At 40.3% G+C, this 19,682-nt stretch overlaps 1 long non-coding RNA gene across 2 annotated transcripts in view; it reads left to right on the forward strand.

Annotated features, from left to right (window-relative positions):
• The window catches only part of LOC116409778, a 60,118-nt gene continuing 40,436 nt past the window's right edge, over positions 1-19,682 (forward strand). The window contains exon 1 of one of the 2 annotated variants that reach the window (XR_004222055.1): positions 1-382. This is a non-coding gene — a long non-coding RNA (uncharacterized LOC116409778). The remainder of the gene's footprint in view (positions 383-19,682) is intronic. The other variant, XR_004222054.1, reaches the window with a different exon arrangement.

The following is a 19,682-nucleotide window of genomic DNA, read 5'->3' on the forward strand; positions in this document are numbered from 1 at the left end:
ACTCAAGTTCAAGTCCAAGTTTGGAGTCTTTGCCCAGGAATCCTTTGCAGCCATCCCTTTTGTTTGCCTTTAACAATTGTTTTTTATTCTTCCTTCTGTACATGGTACTGTCTAGCTGTCTGGACACAAACCTAACAACCTACTTGCTTAGCATACCCACTCCAGCCACCCAAGCCTACATACATAATCACTGTAGTAAACGTAGTAAACCTGTAGCCAAATTCGGTGGTGTCAGGATGGCATCTCATCATTAGTTGCTTCTTTTTGCCTCCATTTATACATTACCAAGTTAGCCATAATCCTTAGCAACGGGTCTGGCACCTGTGACTACTCTGCTTGGGTCCCCTGCTGAATTGCTGATGGGCTATGGAACTGATCTCAGGTAAGAAAATAAATATACTGCATTATTCATATTATCATGGTGTGTTAGAGCACAAATAACTGGCTTTCGATGGTTGCTTTTCTCTGATGACCCCTGGTTGTGAGATGGGACCAAACTTTATTTGTTATGTTTTATTATATAAAAGTCATTTAGGAACACTAAGCAAGGTTGCACTACTGCAGTAAACCATAGCAGCCACTCGGACATATGCTTCTCATTTTTTTAATTTGCAGTAGATTGTTCAAAGCTATTTGTCTCTTGGCTTCAGGCGGGAGTGTAGAGGGCCCAGATGTGCCATAATTAATTAGCAATTTTAATATATTTGGTGGAATAGTTTGAGGTCAACTAACTGACATTTGGAGGGGGGGGCTAAAATTGGGCCCAGTAGCATCTACTTAGCTTGGCTTGAATGGCAAAACTAAGGGCAGGCTGAGAGTTCATGTGCATTCCATAGAATTTCACATGCCCATAATCTTGTGTTTGCCTTTATCAAGCACTCTCTGGGATCACATGACAATAAGGAGAGCCACACAATTCATATTCAAACAGCTGTCCCAGAGCACTGGTATACGGAAAACTTTCAACCAAAATGAATTGGTTAATGGGAAAGCATTTACTTAGGTGCAGATTTCTAGCAGTGTTGATTGCTTAAAATGGGTAACAGCATTGGAGCTAAACCCAGCCCCAGAGTGGAAGGGGTGCCTGATACATATAAAATAAAATTTGTAATGATGTTATATAGTTCTTCTGTAGTGAACCCTGCATGACACTGAACCACATATATGTTGAATTACCAAAATGATTGTTTTATACACAGTTTATCATTTATTTGTAATGAACTTGTTTCACTTTGAAATGCATAAAAAGGCACTTGTTTATTGGTGCTACTTTTTAAATGGCAAAATTAAAGTAGTGTATGCCTCCATTAAATTGAATTGACTTTAGCAATAATATGATTGTATCTAGAGGATTCCAGCATAGAGCTAGAGTATATAGGGTCCCCTTAACCCTTTTAGTGTGATGAGGTGTGACAACATTCCCTATGGCACTGACTAGGTCTCATAGATTAAGGTGTGCTTTGCCTTTGATCAGTATGAGATCAGGGGTGCAGCATACACACCCAGTCCTATTTAAATACACTTTTGCCAAGAGTGAGTAAAGTGCTGTTATTGTCATATATTGCCTAGTGTGCATGGAACTGGAGTATTAACTTTCTCTAACAGGAGGCAGCAAGTGCCCTGGCGCTGAGGAGCAGTTTGTGCATATGAATATGCAGATTATTGCCTGGTGATGCCGGCTCAGAAAGTGCAGCCCCCCTCACTCTAGTTTTGCATAGCGTGTTGCCTAGCAACGTCTCACATTCCTCATGGTCCTGCTACAAAAGCAGTTTGCCATGTTGTGCAATGACAGAAACACTTTGTGGCAATATGACTGCGTATTTGTGGGCAGGAAGTCTTAGCTAAATGAGGGAGCCCCCCCCTCCATCAGATGAATTTAGCAAGCCCTGCTCCCTAGTATATACTAGTATTCAGTTGCCCTTACTTATTTGGTCTATAGGATGGTAATTGGTGCTGTGCAATTAAGGCCACTGCTGAATAGCAGATGGTCAATGTCACAGGATCATTCATGGGGCACACCAATTCATAGAGCACCTCTGGTTACCCAGTAACAAGGTGTGGGTACCACCTACTTGCTCATTTTAACAGAAATCTACTCACTAATGGGATGGGGGGTTGCCAACTGCATCACAATAATTATACCCTTCAACTCTCCCACTTGGTGTGGATGCCAGCTGCACCCCAATGTGCCCTTTGCTCTGCATACTAAGCAAGAATTTCTTACATGGATAATCCTCCATAGGTAAAACTTATTGCATGGGGCACCCAATTTCTACTGTGAGAATTAGGTAATTGGAGTAAAAATAAAAGCCCAATTTGTGATGGACTAAGGTGAACCTGACAAGTTCAGAAAACTGCAATGTTCTCTGTACTGGTGATGCAGCCCCCCTCCAATTATATCAAGTTAATTGCGGAGAGATTAGTTGGGGTGGCATTGCTGCAGATTTCTCAACAGGGCACCCTTAAAATCATTGTGCATTGTTGACTGGAATCCACCTGTGAGCAAGCAAACAGAGTGGATCTTGGCCAGGAATGCATATTTTGGATGAAATTTGCTCTGGGTGTTAGGGCCGGAACTAGGGGTAGGCAGAAGAGGCATGTGCCTAGGGTGCAACGGTGAGGGGGCACATATCTCTGCTTTCAACTTCTTTTTTTGGGTGGCTCGGCCCGGCACTGCCAGAGGTGCACTGACTGCCTGATTCCAATCAGATACAAAGCGAATTGGGCCTCAAAGTGAAATGAAAGATATGAGGTTACACGTCTGCTGCATATTGGTGCCTCCATGACACCAGGAGGTAGGGCTCTAGGGCCTGGCAGGCTATAGGAGCCAGAGCCGACATATGCAAACAACTTTAAAACCATTTAAATGTTGTAACTACGGTATAACATAACGTGCTTGGAATTATATTCTCTCTGTACCCTGCTCTGTCAAATACCTTAAAACTATGCCTTTAATACCTAAGGCTCGTCTAGCCCTCATTTTCTCTCTCTCTCTGGCAACAAACTATGCTACTAAAGTGTAATACCCTGTACAGTGCCAAAATATTGTAGCGTTAGAAAAAGAAGTCACAGTATTAAGGAACATTTTGTTATTTATTACTGGTTTCATGAAACTGCAGATTAATTAACACATTATCGACCATAGATATTTATTGCAATCTTTCTATTGCGCAAACGGAAGGAACCACAAGCCTCTGAGAAGGTATCGCCCTTTTCTGCTCCCCCCACCCCTCGGAGCTCTTTGCTGTCACCACTGGGCCGACAGGTGAACTGCACCTATCCCTGTCTTTGCCAAACAGCAATTAATTAAGTGTAAGTCGCAGTCGCTTAGTGAGGCGGGAGAGATGTTACGAGTCGGTAGTTGGGTTCCGTGTGCCGGGGGAAGGTCCCCAGTTCTCCTGCGCCTCATAACGGTCACGTGTCACGTAATAATAGGAAAAAAGGCCAATTAGCGTGTATTATTGGTTTTCAATCAGACAGAGCAAGGTATCGATCTATCCAGCCATGAAATGTATCAGAGAGAGCGAAGGGTCTGGGTTCTCTCACACATGGATATTCACTCGCTCCTTTACCATTTTGCAGACAGCAGCCATTTTGTAGCAGCTGATGGGTACTGTCGCACAGGCATGATGTGCAAGCTCAAAGACAGGCAGAAGCACCGCAGTGACCTAGGATTACTCAGTGCCAGGTGTTATATGGCAGCGGGCACTCACCGAGGGAGGAGCTGCTATTATACAGCATTTGGTTGGAGACGCAGAACAACACAGGCACATGTAACTGTATATATGTAGGTATTTCTGTACAGATAGGAGCCTGCCGTGCCCCAGTGTGCCCGCTGATGACATGGTTAGAATAGGAGGCAATGGGACATGTGAATGTCAATATTACTTTACCAGACCTGATGCACAGCTGTAATGCCAAGCCCACAGTAAGGTGTGTTTGCTCGGTGCTGCTTGCTGCCAGTCACTGGCACAGCTGGCATTTAGGTATAGAATGGCGTTAAACTGCTTGGGGAAGGCACAATGCATGGCTGCTACTACATGCAGGGGAGGGGTGCATGGAAGCCTTCTAGCGCTGGCAGTGAGGTGGCATTATTGTTCCTCTGTAGGCATGGGTGCCTCGGACTAGCACCCACATAATGCACACAGCTCCTTCATGGCTCAGAGCCTGATACTGATTTTATACCCTCCGCCTCCCCCCCCCCTCCCACACACACACTCACTCTCATACATACATGCACATACTCACACACACACTCACTGTCATACATACACACTCACTCTCATACATACATACACATACTCACACACACACTCACTGTCATACATACACACTCTCATACATACATAAATACATACACATACTCACACACACACTCACTGACATACATACACACTCACTCTCATACATACATACACATACTCACACACACACTCACTGTCATACATACACACTCACTCTCATACATACATACACATACTCACACACACACTCACTGCCATACATACATACACATACTCACACACACACACTGCCATACATACACACACTCACTCTCATACATACATACATACACATACTCACACACACACACTGTCGTACATACACACACACACACACACTCACTCTCATACATACATACACATACTCACACACACACACTCACTGTCATACTTACACACACACACTCACTGCCATACATACACACTCATACACACGCACACACTCACTCTCATACATACATACATACACACTCACATACATACATACACACACACACACACTCTCATATATACATACATACACACTCACATACATACACACACACTCTCATACATACATACATACACACTCACTCACATACATACACACTCACTCTCATACATACACACACACACTCACTCACATACATACACACTCACTCACATACATACACACACACTCTCATACATACATACATACACACTCACATACATACACACACACACACACACTCTCATACATACATACATACACACTCACATACATACACACTCACTCTCATACATACACACACACTCACTCTCATACACACACACTCACTCTCGTACGTACACACACACTCACTCATACTTACACACACACATACAGAAACAAATACAAACAAACACACACACTACATGGCAGCTCCTACACTACATTCGGGCTACTCTTCCCAATGTGAATGTAGATAATGTAAATAAACCGTACGCCGTGCATTCCCCAGTAGTTAAATAGCTAAATAAAGCTAATGTAACTAGAGAACTGAACGTTAGTTAGAGAACTTAACTCTGTGCGAGGGTACTTTGAGACATACCTTACTTATCGGAAATATATATATATATTTGTTACAAAATATGAAACTTCCCGAACCCACACACCTCTACTTTTTGCAATGGACAATTCCCCCTGCCCCATCCCCACACACATTTAGCAAAGGCTCCAAGGACCCTTTCCCATGTGGCATTAAAGGAGAATGCAAGTCAAAATGTAAAAAGCATACTGCCCAATAGTCCTCCTATTGTTTAGTAAAAACGCCACACTTTTGGCTCACCTAATCAAATATTTACTCAGTCACACTTACTTCACATTTTCTAGAACAGGCAGCCATCTCTAAAAAGGTATTCTCCCTTCCTTTCCCTCTTTGCTTCATACTGCACATGTGTTTCATTCCCTCCCCCCCTCCCCTCTGCCAGATCCGCTTCTGATTGGCTGGTGGGCATGTGTAGCTCAGAACAGCAGACAGGATCAAGTTACACATATGCTCAGAGAATAGGAAGGCTGCCGCTGGCACCTTCTGGAAGGGGAGAGAGATTTCAGTGATGTCACTGTAGGCTTCACACTGCTGTAGGCTGCCAGCACCATATCTCAGAGAAGCAAGCAGGGATCTGGGAATTTAGATATGCAGTAAGTACTTAAAAAGAATGCCTTTAGACTTACTTTTAATTTATATTAACCTTTCATTGTCCTTTAAAAGACAGTTTTGCTTTTATAGGATCACTGGTTACACTCAGTTTAAGGGATTTAGTTTACCGTTGTTTCTTATGGACTGCCAAGAGTTGTAGTTAACCAACAACCATGTAAATGGGGTGAAGTAATGTACAGAACGCATGACCTTGAAGATGTTCTGACTAAAGGATTCCATAATTGTCACCAAGATGCAGCATCACCCATGAAAATTCATTGCTACTTATTTGAAAACAAGGTATTTTGGTTATGGAAATAAAGATGGTGATTTACATTTTTTTTGCAAGATCGAGATCAAGACTTAAATACCATAGTTTATATCCCAAATCTCTCGTTTTATATTTTTAACAAATGTCAATAATAACAGCAATAATAATTATAATAATATCCATAATAATAATAATAACGACTTATTATATTAAATTCCACACAAATTTTCTTTGAGGTTGTTTCTTTTGCCTTCCATTTACTAATGGATCAAACTAATTATGAGCTCGGAATCCTGCAGACTGTTGTTATGTGGACGCTCCGTTTCGGAGATAGGTATAATCCTAGCTATAAAGCATGGCAGAAATACTGATTAGGGAGAGAAAGGTGACATTAACCATTTAATTGCACTTCCCCATGCAAAAAAATGTTTCCCAAACTACATTTTACCAAACGATATACATTATTTTCATACACAAATACAAGCTTAGATATATTAATCCTAGTGTGTCGCTTACATAACAGCTTCCTTCAGGAGATTTGAAATCTCTTTATAAAACATATGTCCTTTTAAAGAGGTTATGCCACAAAGTTTTATTTCACAGCATTTCATTAGATATGCCAGGACAGAATGCATGGGATGTTGCACCCATATTTGTCCTATATGCCCAGGATTAGTGCACCCCATACAAACTATGCAGCCATCACGACCTGACAAATAGGAAAGAGGCACAATCCTTGTGGGACGCATATTCTTTGAATATCCCAGTGAATGGGAGAAGAAGGGGTTTGTGTAAATTCCTTCGCAATTAACAAGAATTCTTTAAAGCTAGAAGACCCTTGGCTGAGTGAGTGGGTCTGGCCTGTAAGAAGGAACAAAGAGATGTGAGTCCCTCGGCCGAGCCTCCCATTAACACATTGTTTTTGCCCAGCGCACCTGCCGGCTGGTTCCTCTCTGCTTGGAGTACACTGCCCTTCCCAGCAGCTCAAGGTGAATAAACACTCCATGCATTTATATAAAGTACTTGGCACTTATTATGTGAGCAGAATGCCCTGTCCCTTAACATTCTCTGCCAGCCAAATGTAAAATACCATTTTAATCGATTGTTAAACAAACCGGCTTTTAAATACAAGAGGGTTATTTAGCGGTGCAATCAATGCCCTATTCTAGAGCAAAAACAACACATTTATGCTGCAGTCGCAGTCAACAAGGATTGTTGCCTTGGAATTGTCGCCTTGCCTTTTATATTTCTTGTCGCCCACAGTCTGTCGCACTTGTAGTTTTTTAATTAAAATCTATTCGTTCATTTCCGTATAGCCCACAACAAATTCACCCCAGTGGCAAAAGTTCGTAGTTTTTGTTCGAACATCGGCTCTGGGAAGATGCAGTAAAAGTGCCCGGTACCTCTCACATATCTATCTGGCACTTTGGTGACTTCCCTATTACCATGACTTCACACACTATTATTCTGTGTACTCTGTACTGGTCTTACACATGTCAGTCGATTATTTACTGCATTGTTTCTAATAAATGATCACACAACAGTATTTATTGGTGTGTTCTTATACAGAAATGCGTACCGCACAACAAGTACAAGTACCGCACAAACAACTTATTCCAAGTGTACCAATTCCTGCGGGAAATTATTTTCATACATGTCTGTTTCCTGTGTTATGTCTTGCTAAATTGACTGGAAGACTCTTAGAATGTTTGCATTGGGTCCCTCACACTCACTCGCTCCTCTTACTAATCCACAGGCAATAGAAATCCTGGGAACAGTTAAAAGTTGTTCACTAGAATAAGAGAGGTGTTTGCAGGACACTGTGAAGGCGAAACCCTTACTGTGGCACTAATCCCAGCCTGAGACATGTTGCTACACTCCCCAGTGGGTGGATTCATTGGGTATAAGGGTGCTTTCAGGGGGTCAGGAGAACAAAAACAGGGAGTCTGCTTTGTACACTGAATGCTGTAGTAAGCCCTTGGTACTGGCAGTTCTGCTGGGTTGGGCGGAAATCTTACTGCACTTGGGCTGGCAGCTTGTTCATCGTACATAATGGTATATTTTGCTTAGAGGTAGAAGAGACAATTTTGGCCAGAAGTCTCCACATATTGACAAACGGATACAAAAGAATTGCGTTTTTTAAATCGTGGCTCATAAGATATTTCATTTAAATATTTTCATTTCAATGCCAATATCGCTATTAATAAAACAGAGGAACAGAATGCATGGGGGGAGGGACATCCTTGTATTGCTAGTTTGTATCACAAGCAGAGTAAATGCCCTGTCCCAGGTACTTAAATGAATCACTTTGCAACCTCAAAGCCAATGGGTGTATAAAATCGCACTGCCTAGGTGCATCACCAGAGTGCAGATACTCAAATAGGGATTAACTCAGCAATATCCGAAGGGTCAGTTGTACCACCTGGATCGCCGATACCTGTGCACAGTACCTTGGGGCAGGGAAACGTAGTGTTAAAATAGTACAAGGGGAGCTGGAATGCAAAAAATGAACAAAAAACAAAATAATATAAACACGTTTATTTAACGGGAACAAAGCAAATTAATAAGCGGCATATGTTATATATATCTCTGTTTATAAAGTACCAAGTGCGTTGTATATTAGGGGGTATGAAAATAATAGTTATATCAATGAACTAGAGGACTCTGGTTCTGTGATATATCAATGAAGCTTGCAGCCCAGACAATATCTTACTCACTAATTTATACTCAATTTATATTATATATCGTATAACTATGGGACACCCAAGTAATGTCACGTTTTTCGGCCCTGGCACAAATGGCACAAGTCTTTCAAAAACCTGTACTGGTTATTAATGTACCTGCCCTTTTTAGTGCCCCCACTAATACAAATCCGTTAAAAGGGAGTAATGCTGGAAGTCATTTTCTTTTTAGTGCAAGACCAGCTCTGTTTGACCTGCTAACCCCTAAGCTATATTTAAATATTGCTGTATTACATGATACAACCTGCCCTTTCCCTATTGGAGGCGAATGTTCCAGTGCAACTCATTGTTCTTTCAAATGTATGTTTGAACTGATGAAAAGCGTCTTCCTCATGCTTTATTTTTCTTACACACGATGTCTTTTGCTATTGTCCAGAATAGTTCACTGTGCCATTATTTTATTTAAATATTACTATGCTTTTAAGCTTTAACCTTTTGCTCTCAAGATATTATAATTGTGCATAATTAGCCCATAATGTACAACTGTGATCGCAGATCAATGACTATACTGACACTGTAACTGTGCTGTAATACAGAGAATCATGCAGGGTATGGACTGCAACATGGCAAGACCTGGCTTAAATATGGGTAGAAGGTTCTAATCATGAGCTGCCCTGTTGTAGCCATACAGACATTGGAATCCTTGGAACCAGGAGCTAATCACATGGTTGTAGCATACTATTAATTATATGTACAAAGATAAATGGTATGATGAACATATGCTGCTTTTTAACCAGTGCACTTCCCCATTGGCATTTTTGGTATACTCCCACTGAAAAGTGGCCAAATGTAGAGACCCTGAAATGGTACTGTCAGTGTAATCAGACATAGACAAGTAGCCAATGCAGCATATGAACAAGATTATATATTAAACAATCATAACCCCGGACTATTTTGTTTTAAAACCATCCAACAAGGGGCACTAGGACTGATATACTAACACTGGTGGTAAGTGGCACCATTGCCACTCCCCATAACAACCAAATTGATTCTTTGCTAATGGAAGACTGATCAAAATTAATCAACTGGTATGACTGATATGGGAAACTGCACTGTTACTGCTCAGCCCCTATGGTATGAGCCCTAGTGTTATTTTTTTCTAAGGCATCATGCTCACTAGAGGCACTTTTACATTGGTCACTTTAATTATTTGGATTACATTTTCACTTCTACATGTAGTGTATCTACAAAGGCTGCAAGAGTTGCAATTGCCACCAGGCCCTGGCTCTTAATAGAGGTAGCTTTGCCACCCTTGGTAAGCTGCCACACACTGCCACTTGACTCCTTCCTTGCCTTTTAGCAGGAACAGCATTGCCATTAGTCCTTTTTTATTTCCATCATAAGTCCATATGACACCTATTATATTTAGCACTGTCTACATTTAATTGTTATAAGAGTGGGCACTTGATGTTATTTTCCTTGGCAGGCATTAGGAGACACAGTCCAGCATTCTTCATGATGCAGGCTTCTATAAGATTACAGGTGTTCTAATTGGGTACATTCTGTTGTTGGATCCTGCTAGTTTCCATTATCCAGGAACCCCTTATCCAGAACGTCCTGAATTACAGAAAAACCATCTCCCATAGACTCCATATAAATCAAATAATTTCCCTTTTCTCTGTAATATAAAAATAAAACTGTACCACTAAGATATAATTAATCTTTATCGAAGGCAAAACAATTCTATTGGGTTTATTTTAATTTGTACTTAAAGGAGTGGTTCACCTTTAATTTAACTCTTGGCATGTTATAGAAAGTAATATACAATTGGTCTTCATTTTTTATTTATTTGTACTTTTTTAATTATTTCAATAATTGTTAAGCAACTATCCAGTTTGGAGTTCTATCTGGTTTCTGGGGTCCAAATTACCTTAGCAACTAGGGAGTGGCTTGAACGAGAGACTGATTTATAAATAGGAGAGGGACTGAATAAAAAAAAAGTTATAAAAAGTAACAATAACAATACAATTGTAGCCACACTGAGCAATCGTTTTTGGCTGTCAGGGTCAGTGTCTATATTTAAAAACTGGAAATAGTTTGAAGAAGAAGGCAAAGATCATACTAAATGTTAACTCAAAGGTGAACATCCCCTTTAAGGCATGGAGATCCAAAGTACAGAAAGATAGATAAGTACAGAATTCTGGATAATAGGTTCTACACCTGTATCATATTCTCACAAAGTACAATTAATAAAAAAAAAAACCTTTTTCTACTCAGGTATATAACAGAAAAATAGTTGCATAAATAGGATACTTCAGGGTCGGACTGGGGGGTAAAGGGCCCCCCCAGGGGCCCTGCAGGTGCCCCCACTGGCCACGTCCCCTAAGTCCCTCCCCCCCACAGGGGCCCCTCTAACCCCCCTCGCAGCGCTCCCCACCCAACGTCCTCCCCTGAGTGCGCTTAATTTAATGCATCAGGAGGAGTGGTCGGGCAGAGGGAGGGCAGCAAGGGTCGGGTCTGGCGGCCCAGTCCGACCCTGGGATACTTTAAATGGCTCACAATATAGAAATATTAGATAGCAAATTTTCTGGACTCTATGGTCCCTTCTTCAGGCTACCATTTCACTCCCAAAAAAATCCTTGCTTTGGAACACAGGAACCAATTAATCCTTTTCCTTATCACGGAGAATGTTAAGCTGGTGATATACATATAGATGTTGTTAGATATTAATTTTTTTAGACAAGTGTTGATCACAGCAGACAAACTTGTACCACAGATATCGGTATTTCATTTCAGGCAGACAATATGGGACAGTAATATCTGTTCATGTATAAGGCAGCCTGACAGCAATGAGAAATAATAGTGGCAATAGATAATGTTCTGTACTGGCATGTTTAATGTGGGTGGGCCATCTGCCGATCACTTTTTCCAGGATTTTGCATATTTAATTAATCATTTAAGATACTGGATAAGTAGTCTTAATACTGTTTGTTGGTTATAAAATATTTCTATGTGTATTCCATAGGTTACTTTTTGGAGATGTTGTTGATCTGCTGCTCCTAGAAAAGATATATGCTGGGAACTGGAAGCCAGAGAAACTGACTGGTTATTACATCTTATATATGACATTTCATATATATATATTTTCATTTATCCAGTGTTGGACTGACCCACCAGGAACACTCCTAGTGGGCCCTCATGCTCTCCCAATCATTTGCCTATACCATGGCCATTCCCCATTTCTATATGATAACAAAGATAAGAAATGGAGGAAAGAATAGATGACAGTAGAAGTCATTGAAAGGAAAAAGTGAATAGAGGAGAAAGTAGTTTGGAGAGTAGGCCTCTGATCCAAGGATTTCTGGTGGGCCACTGGAATCCTAGTCCAACACTCTTTTTATCTAATTTTTGTATTTATATCATATGTAATTCCATTAAAGTGTTGTAAACCTAAACTTGACCCTAACCCGACTTAAGTCTGGCCTGACCTGACTGATTTATACCAACCTGCAACCTTCCCATCTCTGACATCAGAAAATAAAAAATGTGAATTAAAATAGAATTTTTGGAAATGAGACACTTTTGTTGAAATTGTAATTAGTAAAAGATGAAAAATGATGATGAACATTTTTCCATTTTACTGTGAATCTTCCCTTTAAAGGAAGATAACGGAAGGAAGATGAATTTTATAAGAATAGACATGTAGTGACATGCCCAGACACTGTATAATCCAGAAACAAATAGAAAAAAAACTATACACCATACTGTCTGGATTATTTTTTAGATGGTAACACGAAAAGGAAAAATTGTATCTCCAAATGCCATGTCAGAACTCACTGGAATTTCCCTTTTCCCAGGGTCAGACTGAGCTGGCTTGCTCAGGGGGAGGGGTGGTTTGGCAACCTTAGTCCTGTGGCGTGGTCAGGGCCAGGTGAGAAGGGACTGATCACACCGGGCCTTCTCAAAAGATTTTTCTGTAGGGGGCCCCGGCGTGACCAAGTTACGCCGCTTGGTATGGGGGCTGTGGTGGGGGGCACTGGGACAGCAGCCCTGGTGGGTCTTGCACACCCCATTGTGACCTTGCCCCTTCCCTATGGTTGCATAAGGAGGATGTGCTTCAAAACTTTACAAAGCTGCACCACACCCTTTCCAGCATCTTGGTGAAAAGCTTTTAGAAAAATATTGGAGAAGAGATGGAAAGAAAACTCATAAAGGTACAATTTTCCCTTTTGCTTAGACAGCTACATAGGGCTCATTTTTAGAAACTGGGGATGATGTAACATTTGCCCAATGCAATTTGTGTATTGCACCCTCTTTTGGCCCCCAGAATAGAGCAAAAAGTTTTGCACTCACTCTGTATGCAGTACCGCATGTTTGCATACAGGAGGGATGGAGGTGGAAAGCACAAGAGTATCTCCGTGAACAGTCCTTAGCTTGCAGGCCATGCAGAACACACAAGTTAGGAAGTATCAGGGGACAGAGACACAATATACAAGAAAAGAAAACTATACCTTCAGAATGAATATCTAACCAACAGATAGATTATATCATATTACATGGCCTATTAAAAATGCAGCCCCCCTCAGCCCTACTGGGGGGGGTAGCACTAGGTGCTGGAATGCCTCTGGTCTGCAGTGCACCATTTGCATCTTCTACATTTGCAAGTGTGTGCTGCCCTTCTGCCATTTGTAAATGTGACCACATGTTTGCACTTACTTAGACAGAGAATTGGGAGGATAAAAAGGATATAAAAAGGATACAATAATGTTGCATAAAACCCAACAAAAACAACATCTCTGCAGGTTAATTCAACAAATAATCCTAGTAAAAAATAGCAAATTTACAGACAAGCAAGATCTAAAACAAGAGAAGAACAGAAGGATTTGAACAGAGTGACACACACAAAATTTCCCACACTGAGTGTGTACCAGCCTAACACTGTTGGCCAATTCTGAGGAAAAATCTGTATTTGTATAGGTTATAAATACTCTGTTTTGGGGGAATGGGAAGCTAAAGATTTGTAGGCAGAAAGAAATCTGGGATACCTGCGAGTGACAAGTCTCTGGAAATTACCAGGTGTCCTGGACACTTGTTGCATGTTGGTAGTGTACATTTCTCCTGGGTTACAAAACTACCATTCTGCCATTAACCTTATGCTTTCCCTTGCTTCTAGAAAGAGGATTACCCCATAATGCAGGGATTATTGTTTGTTTATCTCAAGGACAATTTGACCTTTCTAAATGCATTTTCCATTTAATGGAAATCTCACATGGTATAGATTTGTACACCTGTTCCTCTCATACAAACGGTGAAACAGGGCCAAGACAAAGTTATTGTGATTACTCCAAGTTGCCCATTATTTCCACAACTGGAAACAGCTTATTTATTCTTATAATACAGACGTGATCACTTAGGGAAAGATATTTTTCAGACCAAGCCAGGCTAAACCTGACAGCTTTAAATGCTCTTTTTCTGCCGTTATATGTTGACTGCTGTTTACTAGGACAGTGTTGGTAGATACAAAATATATTTTACATGTTGTGTTGATAGAACCTATTTCCTCAAATGTGTAAACTACAGCACATTCTTGGTGCTGTTTTGATGAAGGACATGGCTGTATTTAAGTACTTAGCACCCTCCGCCTGCGCTCACCCTCTGCAGCCTCACCCCTCAGCTCTGCATTTCCCTGGCATTTCAAGTACACAGAGGTCCAAAGCCCCCCATCAGCTCAATATGTCTATGGCATCTTACAGCAGCCCATCTGACATTTGCCAGAATCCACAGATTGCCAGTCTGGGCTCCACTCCTTTTGAACATGTATCCAAAATTATTCAAGGAAGGGGGGTCCAATATGGGGAATTTTCTCCTTTTCTATGTGTATGTGGCGCTGCTACAGAAAGTTCCTTGGGACAGTGAATTTTTCTCTGAAAAAGTAGCACCTGCCTGGGGAAGACATTTAACAATGGTATGTTGCCTAACATATTATGGCAAGCTCTTAGTGTTTGTTAAAGTCAATTTCACTAAAGGAGTGGTGACTAATATGAGGCAGAAGAGCTATCTTCAGAATTGCCATAGGCAGATTTTCAATAAGGCTAGGGGAGGCTAAGCCCCCAAACCTGCCTGGCACCTTAAAAAAACACAAATAAAAAAAAAACCTCACTCCCTTTCTGCACTGTCCTGGAAATCTTCTCCTGTTCCTGCAAGCTCTGGTTCTTCCAGACTACCAAAAGGCGGAACCAGAGAGGTTAGGGTGTGGTATGCTAAAGTAGAAGAAAGAGCCCTAAAGTGTATGTCTTAACGCCTTCTAAAAACAGTGTTCTACGTGCTTTCAAAAATTTTTTTTTTAACAATTGAATGGAACTGCCCTATTAAGGGAATGGAACTGGTATGGGTAAAAAGAAGAGAGGCAAGTTTACTTTTACTCGAATTTAAAAAAGAGCTGATTTATTGCCGTTGCCAGTATCTTTTAATGGATCAGCAAAGGGACTCTCCAAAGATGTCCTTATAATTGAGCATTTGAGGGCTCATGGATTTTATCAGATTTCTAAGCCCAAAATCTCCAGTATAATAAGATATATGAGCTGGTCTAATCATTAAACAGCATCGGAGTCTGTGAGAAAGAAATAGATACTGCATATTGTTGTCATAATCAAGTCTCACTCATTACGTATTCATATTGAGGCCTCAGACACTCTATATAATCAGACAGTGAACACTTTGATTACTAGTGTGAGCCGTTAACCCAAGATGTAGCAGAGCTTTTGGTGGAATGTTTATAAGAAACTAATGCTGGCCATTTGCAAAGGCTGCTAATATTTACAATAGAAGCTCTATTTAATATTGATATAGGCCAGGGGTGTGTTAATGTTAAAAAATTAGAGCTGTAGGTATAGCTTGTTGCCATGTAAAAAAATTTGATCCGTTAGATCTCTCTATTCCAGTCCTACCCTGAATTATGTAAGAAATAAATGAACATAAAAAAGCTCTTTAGGTGCTTTTGTGCTAGGCCTCAGACTCTTATAAATATTCTATTCATATAGTTAAATGTGTATTTAACATTTCTTCACTTTTATAACTATTTTCCTGTTCCATTCTGACAATAATTAGCACTTTGTTACTGTGTATATAATGAAGTGGGATGATCAGACCAGAAGCCAATAATACATGTCGCACGCCGTGTGGTCAGTCAAGTCAAAACACATCAATAGCCGTTCCTGTAGAAATAAGAGGTTATCACTTTCTTTTATATTCCTCATTGAAAAACCAAGAGGTTAGGGAGGCTATAGAACAGGGATCCCCAACCTTTTTTACCCGTGAGCCACATTCTAATGTAAAATTAGTTGGGGAGCAACACAAGCGTGAAAAATGTTCATGAGGGTGCCAAATAAGGGCTGTGATTGGCTATTTGGTAGCTCCTATGTAGACTGGCAGCCTACATGAGGCTCTGTTTGGCAGTACAACTGGTTTTTATACAACAAAAACTTGCCTCCAAGCCAGGAATTCAAAAATAATCACCTGCTCTGAGGCCTCTGGAAGGAACATCCAAGGGGCTGGAGAGCAACATGTTTCTGAAGAACCACTGGTTGGGGATCACTGCTATAGAAACTCAACAATTTTAGGTACAATAGATGCAATTAAAGGCTTCTTAAAATAAAAAACATGCACATGCCTCATGTTATAACATAGCATTATTTTAAAGAGACAGTATACACCTATTTTCAACATGAGCTGCATGAACAGGGCTTGTGCTGAGCATACTGTTTGCCTATTGTTTTAATTAAGAAATATTCATGGTTTCTGTTATTTCTGACACCAAACAAGAATAAGAACCACTTAAGTACTTTGTACTTCCTGCCCCACAGAACCTCCAAGGAGCCAATAAAACCAGCCCCACAAGAAATCCCTGATTATGAGCTGCTCAAAGGCTGCTGCTTCTAGAAAGTAGGTGTTTGTTTAAATATAGTTAGGAAGATCTGAACAAACTGCCCTACTTATAAAGGAAGGGGTGGGTAAAATGGGTGAAAATAGCCCAGCTTTCAAATTAGTACTTTATAATGGCTAAAAATAGCAATATTAAAACTACAGGCAGAGTGTCATTTCAACATAAGTCCCATTTATAGTGTTTAATTTTAGCAAAGGTGTACACTGGCCCTTTAAAACCCAAAATAAAAAGTTTAAAGAATCATGGGTAGAGACACATACATTCATTTCCTGAAAGATCAATGCAAAATGCTTTGAACAGCTTTCCCCCTAGCCCTGTCTGATCTCTTTTGTAGCTCTGTATAAAAGATACAGGGGGCTTACAGCAGGGGTTTGTATATACCCCTTTGTTATGCCACCATCTACAATATTTATATGGGAAATGAACAAAATGTGTATGTCAGTGTAAATATCATCAATGCTTTTCATTCTAAGTCTCATGTTTTTAAAACTATATCCATCTATTATTGTTACATCTCATTATGTAGGCTATAATCAATGTACGCAGATACCATCAAAACCTTCAAAGGACGGTAACAAAATTCAGTCTGAAATATAGTAAGGGGCCATTATAACTTGATCTTTAATGTTCCCTTTATATTTGTCTAATGGAATAATTCTGTTAATATTTAACTAGGTTTTTGGTTATTTGTTTTCCCTAGATTCTATGCAGTTACTATCTCAGCTTCTAGTTTTATATTTGCTTAAATTCTCATTGTCCCAGGTTGACTATCTTGTTAAATCACATTGGGCCCCTGTTGTGTGTGCGATTTGTAGGGTTTTAAGCATAGTTTAGGTGTCTCTAAAGCAGCCTTGGCAGTATGCATTTAGAATGTAGAAATGAGGATATCAAGTTCAGTGGACATACATCTGAATCGAAGGGAATAAATTAGGAGAAGGCACTTTTTATTTAAGAAATTAAAATGAACATACTGGACCAAAGAGAAAAAGGAGAAATCCTAAACAGGTCCAATCCACTTAAAAGCTGCAGTGATTAAGGGATTACTGCATTTCCTCCTACCCCTTCTAGCGACACAGTCCTGCTGGTCTGTCCGCTGCTTTATGATTGTGGGTGTAAGGCCACGTGATCCTTGTTGATGACTCCTTTTAATTCATATATTCTTGGCTGATTTTCTGCTTGTCAGTGAGATGAATAGGTCCCATTACACACAGCACCAGACAGAATCTCCTTGGTCCATGCAAGCATCTAGAAATTACTGTGTATATGCAAGTATGCATAATAAACTCCTTTCTGTGAAAAAGGTGTAAGTTAATTTGTAAGAGTGAATGCCGCAGACAAAAAAGCTGGTGACTGTTTTGTACAGTGATGAGTGGAAGGGCTTAGTATTCCCAGAATAGAATCTATTATTGCATATGTTCTGTGATGGAGCTCTGTAAAGAGAGCAGATTTTCATATAAAATATTTTCTGCCACTTGTGTGTATTTTTAAACAATATTGAATTCATGCAGTGTAGTGCGCTGGAAGAGTGTGTAAGTGTGCTTATCTATAGCTGTGTGCTTGTGAACACTATTCCCACGTGTATGTATGTCACATATGCATATTAAGAATCCCAATCCCACTCTTATTACCAGAAAACACACAGAAAATAAAAATATAACAGCATAGAACAGCCATCTATACATTTTATGATTACTACAAAGTGAATTATTCTAAGAAGATACAAAGGAATGAATTTGGGTACAAAATAAGTTCATTGATGTTGGCTTTGATTCCTGGGATTACTTCCTATATGCTTAAAGGAATATATACCCAAATGATAGGTATGTATTTTCTACATTTACAATTTAACATTAACACACAGCAGCACCCTCTCAGTGTTCGCTTAATAAGCATTTGCCCTGGTAATGTTGCCCTATGAACCAATCAAAAACCGGGTGCTCATAGCTGTATCAGGGTCATAGCAGGCCAGCCCTGTCCTTTCCATGTGCCCTCTGCCACTCCTTAACTTGGTTTTCTGAATGATGCCTACTTCCCTCCCTCCTGCCCTTCACCTTTAAAGTTTCTCTATAAAACATTCTCTGTAACAATAACAGTACATTTATGACCACTAGGTATTTTGTCCCAAACATAACAAGCTGGGTTTACACAGGTTGTACAATGTGGTCCATTTTAATCAAAATGGCCAACATCATAGGGCTCATGTACAATGCCCCACACAGTGGGCAAAGTGCAAAAAATGCTTGCAAGTGACCATTTTTTTTTAGCAGTTTGCCAACTACACAGGGCTTTGTGCAAATAGCCTCTGCGTTCCATTTCAGAACACAAAATCCTACAGACTGAGATGTGAATGGAACGCTGCCTGCATTAGGCAGTGCTTCATTCAAGAGGAGTGAGCAGGAGAAGGCACGTATGCATCCACCCCTCCCACTGCCTACCTGCCCCTATCTTGAACGTCACCCTGACAATTTGTTCTTCACTGATTTTTCAAAGCACAGCATTATGACCCATGTTGTGTTTTGGCCCAAACAACCCTGATTCTGAATTTCTTTAAAATTGATATCCTGCTGATAAATGTACATACTTTTTAATACAATCAGCGGCTGCATGGATTTACCAAAATATTTAAATATGAGAATCTGTGTCAGAATTCAACTGGATTGGATTAATACATCTTTATATTAATGGGCCAATTACCTAATAATGATCAGTTGGGTGAGTGCTTTAAAATCAGATCAGTGTCTGCAATAGCCAATGTGGTATACGTGGCCAGTATGTGTAGCCTAACTGGCCAAGAACCAGTTTAGGGCTTAGTATTGTAGGTATGTCAGTGGCAGGTCTATACCTTTACTAAAAAGTTGTCTGGGT

This window comes from Xenopus tropicalis, chromosome 3, assembly GCF_000004195.4.
Source record: "Xenopus tropicalis strain Nigerian chromosome 3, UCB_Xtro_10.0, whole genome shotgun sequence".
Lineage (NCBI taxonomy): Eukaryota > Metazoa > Chordata > Amphibia > Anura > Pipidae > Xenopus > Xenopus tropicalis.